General features: G+C 54.1%; 1 protein-coding gene across 1 annotated transcript in view; it reads left to right on the top strand.

Annotated features, from left to right (window-relative positions):
• The first annotated feature begins 4,032 nt into the window (after positions 1-4,032).
• CCSAP (centriole, cilia and spindle associated protein) overlaps positions 4,033-4,310 on the top strand; it is a 21,905-nt gene continuing 21,627 nt past the window's right edge. The window contains exon 1 of the mRNA XM_029244771.1: positions 4,033-4,045. The gene's annotated coding sequence lies outside the window, so the exon portion shown is untranslated. The remainder of the gene's footprint in view (positions 4,046-4,310) is intronic.

Raw genomic sequence — 4,310 nt, 5'->3', positions numbered from 1 at the left:
CGATGCAGGGGACACGGGTTCATGCCCCGGTCCGGGAGGATCCCACATGCCGTGGAGCGGCTGGGCCCATGAGCCGTGGCCACTGAGCCTGCGCGTCCGGAGCCTGTGCTCCGCAACCGGAGAGGCCGCAGCAGTGAGAGGCCCGCATAGGAGGAAGGAGTCAGGACAGACCAGTGTATCGAACGAAGTGCTCAATTGCTCTCAGAGAAATCAACTCTGCTCGTTTCAGCAGTAAAGACACATATTTAAAAGTCACTTGGGTGGCTTCCAGAATCTCTGGAAGAGGTCTGGGGCTCTGAGAGGAAGAGCATCAGTGGAGACCAATGGGGCTTGCATTGCTGACACCATTGGCTCTGGACACTGGCATTTCTGCAAGCACTGGGGTCCCTGCTGCCCCAGGAACTCAGTTTTGAAACTGGCATTTCAGCCAAAGAGACCCTCCTGGTCCTTGCTTCTCTGCACCAGCAGACCCTGATTCTAAGCCTGGGGGCAGGAGTATCTGATTAGCAGAGTTTAGGTCTCAGGACTACTCTAGCTGCAAGGGAGGCTGGCAGAAATATAGCATCTGTAGCTTCCACACTGGGAGATAGGTTTATAAAAAAGGTAGAGGGGATAGGGGACTCCTGAGTCTTGTCTGTGTTTGGAGAGAGAAGGAGAGGGAAAAGGCGAGGGAGGGGGAGGGAGGGAGGGAGGGAGGGAGACAGAGACAGAGACAGAGAGAGGCGACATCCAGAGACGAATGGGAAGACGGAGGCTGATGGAGGGAACACCGGCTGGGAGGGGTCAGGAGAGGCAGGAGGCGAGCATATGACATGGAAAGAACAACTTGGGAGGAAGGAAGTGTGAAGTCAAGGGAGCTCTTGGAAGATCGCCTCTCTTGGCTCAGAAGGATACGGATTGACACAGGATGGGATGGCACCCTGAGGGGAGGGAGTGACAGTGCCAGGGGCGGCAGGTGGCAGGGCTCTGGAAGTAGGGAGTGCAGGAAGTTCAGCCCAGCAGCCCAGAAGGAGGACAGCCTGCGGGGTTCGCCACTTTGTGAGGCTGCCATCCCAGTGCAGCCAGACTTAGTCAGTAGCAGGCTTCTTATATGGAATCTGTATGTCTAGGTAGCAAATCTCTATTATCTTTCTATGATCTTTCAGGAGTCCGCCATTGACCTTCCTTTCTATTGGCTTCGACTCTCCCTCATGGAGGGGCCCGCCCAGGGTTGCCTCTCACTGAAGACTCCTTCTACCAAAGTCCTCTCCTCTCCATGCGGGGACCCTGCTGCCCGGCCTCTGAGGTCCCTTTGGTGCCTGCCCATTTTCTACTCTCTCTGTTTCTTCTGTGAGCTCCTTAGGCCAGTCCTAAAGTTTCCCTCTTGCTTCAGAAACCAGTTGCAAGTCCACAACATTGGCCACAGTTGTGTCTTGTAATCTCTGCTCGTTGGTCCTGATTCTACCTGCAGAACAAATCGATACCGTCATCCACACGGGCAGTCCTTCAGTGCCGTATGAACAGAGGATTTTCTGGAGGAAAGGTTTACCTCCCCTGATATAGAAATACAACTTTGTAGTTATTGCTTATGATTGTGTTCAATTTCTTAACAGCCATACTTCACTTATGGTCAAATAGATCCCAGAAGACTTCCCCTCACAAATGCTGTCAGACGAGATCTTTCTCATCCTGTTATTCTTCCAAACACAAAGATGAATATATAGATGGGCATATGTTGTTTTGTCTGCCTACCGCTCCTTCCTCTGGGAAGCCACTTCTTCCTTGTTCCCTGTGGTTCTCCTGTCAAGTTCAGCCTCCCGCCCTATCCCCATTTACAGGGATGGGCACATGACCCATGCCTGGCCAATCACATCACCTCCTACCCCCGGCAACAGCTAAGCATGTGACTGAAGAATCTGTCTCTATAATTGGAACACCAAGAAGTTCTCTTTTGCTGGTGGTCCTCAGCGAAGACAACATAAGCTTGGGGTACAAGTGGCATTTTCTCCAGCTGTGTGCAGGAAGTCCATTGCAGTGGGAGAAGAGGCCAGCCCTCCTCCCACCCTCACCCCCCAGGAAAGCAGAGGTCAAAAAACCAAGAGAAAGAAGTAGAGTCCCAGTGACATCGATGGATCCCTGGGTCTAGGTCTGCTGGAGCCAATAAATATTCTTTCTGTTTAAGCTAGTTGAGTCGGGTTTTTGTCACTTCCAAGTGGATGAGCCCTGACTAGTAATAGCACTTTACAAAATTAGAATGAATGCAGTACACTTAACTGTGCAAAATAGGGAAAAGTAAAACAAAACAAAACAAAAATCATTCCTAACCCTATTTTTCAGTTATACAAAAAATGGTATCATACCTTATATACTTTGTGCGTGTGTGGTTGTGATTTTAAGATATAGCTGCACATTCCTCCATCCAGTGTGCATGCCCCTTTGCAATGTAAGTTTGCTGCTGCTACTCCCGTGGAGGGGTGGAATTTCTCTCTCCCTGGATCTGGGCTAGCCTTGTGACTTATCTGAGCATTAGAATGCAGCAGAAGAGATGTATATGACCTTCAGAGGCCTTCCAACTTCTGCTATTAACCTCTTGGAAGAAAGGGCCAGGTGAAGAAGCCAGGCTAACCTCTTGGAGGATGAGACCGCAAGGAGGAGATCAAGACAGCCCAGCCCACAGCCAGCCTCCGTGCCAGGTGTGTGAGTGAGGCCATCTTGAACCTTCCAGCCCAACTCTCCCTTCAGCTGAACACAACTGTTTTAAGTGAGTCTAAAGCAGCAGAGGAACTACCCAGCTAACTCATAGAATCGTGAGAAATAATACACGGTAGTTGTTTTAAACCACAACGGGTGGTTAATTATGCAACGAAAGCTAACTGAAACAGATTGTGTTCTGACTGCACATCGTCATTTCCCCCACGTTATTAATATATTTATTAAGGTTCTTTTGTTTGCAACCATGGGAAACCAGTTTAAATAAAAGGGGGATACATTAGAAGGTTCCTGGGGTATTTCAAGCTACAGAAGGTAAAGTTGGGGAGGGGAGAAGTCAGGGCCACCATGGGGGTGTCAACAGTAGGAGGAAACAAGTGTCTCTCCAGAAAACTGCCATTAACAATTAATGTTAATGACTTCTGGACAACTAACTTCAAGTTCTCAGAACAGGCTTGGGCCCAGCGTCTACCTCTGGAACTCCTGGCTACGATGGGGGGCGGGGCAGGACGCAGAGACAGGAGACAGAAGGGAAAACAGCCATAAGTCTGTGGAAATCCAGGAGGGAAGCCGGAACCGGGTAACTCATCGTGGCCCGGGCCTGTTTTTTCAATTGCTAATGTTTTGATTTCCCCGAACTTCTTTTCTTTCAGATCTTTTTTGTTACTAATGTATCCAGGCTCCTTTTAATAAAGGGTAAGAATCTGCATGGGGCCACGTTGGAAACTGTTAACAACCAGAGCAACGTTGTATACTTAGCACAACGCAACTGAGTCAGCCAAGGTTTTCTGTGAAAACGAGTCTCTGAGAGGGTGGCTTGGCAGTTTGAGTCAATAGCTTCAAGCACGTTCGGGGTGTAGACGAGAAAGGAGTTGTACCAAAGCGTTGAAAAGGGGTTAAAGCCAGAGTAACAGGTGTTGTGAACAGAGAGAAGGAAGCAAGAGCCAACGTGCGGACTTGGGGTTGTTTCTGGGGAGCGCGACCGGCGCAGGTGTCGGGAAGAGAACACAGAACGTCGCGGGCTGGGGGGGCGGCCCCGTTCCCGGATGCGTCCTGCAGCGGCAGGGGACCGGGCCAGCCGAGTCGCCCGCGTCCCCGCGCGCAGCGCCGAAGCCGCCGCCCACACCGAGCGGGGCGGGGGCCGGGGCCCGGGGCCTGGAAACGCGCGCGGTAGGCATCTGCTCCTGGGACTGAGGCGGCGTTTTGCCCTCCCGGCTGCTGCAGGAGCGCGGGCCGCCGCGCCGGCGGCGACATCTTGCTCAGCAGGAAAGCGCGGGGAGAGCGGGCGGCTCCGGGCTGCTGCGCCACACGCGCAGAGGACCGGCCGGCGCCGCGGGGCCGGGGGCGCACGGAGGAGGTAAGCGGGTCCGACCCTCCCGCCCGCACGCCGCGCTCGGAGGGCTCTCCTGGGACCGCGAGGCCGCCCGGCTCCCCGCGCCCACGCCTCCTTCGCCTCCCTCCTCCACCGCCCATCCGCGGGCTCCCGCGGCTTCTGGCTTCTGAGCTCCGGAGCCGCCCTCCCGGCTGACCCCCCACACCCCCACGCCCCGCAGCCGCTGCCGCTCGGCCCCCACCCCCGCCGGGGCCGCGCGCCCAGGTCCCCGCCCCTCCCCCTCCCCTCC

The sequence above is a fragment of the Monodon monoceros genome, unplaced genomic scaffold (assembly GCF_005190385.1).
Source record: "Monodon monoceros isolate NGI ecotype Baffin Bay Population unplaced genomic scaffold, NGI_Narwhal_1 Super_Scaffold_4, whole genome shotgun sequence".
NCBI lineage: Eukaryota > Metazoa > Chordata > Mammalia > Artiodactyla > Monodontidae > Monodon > Monodon monoceros.
Note: the sequence above shows the minus strand (reverse complement) of the source record. Positions and strands in the feature narration are given on the sequence as shown.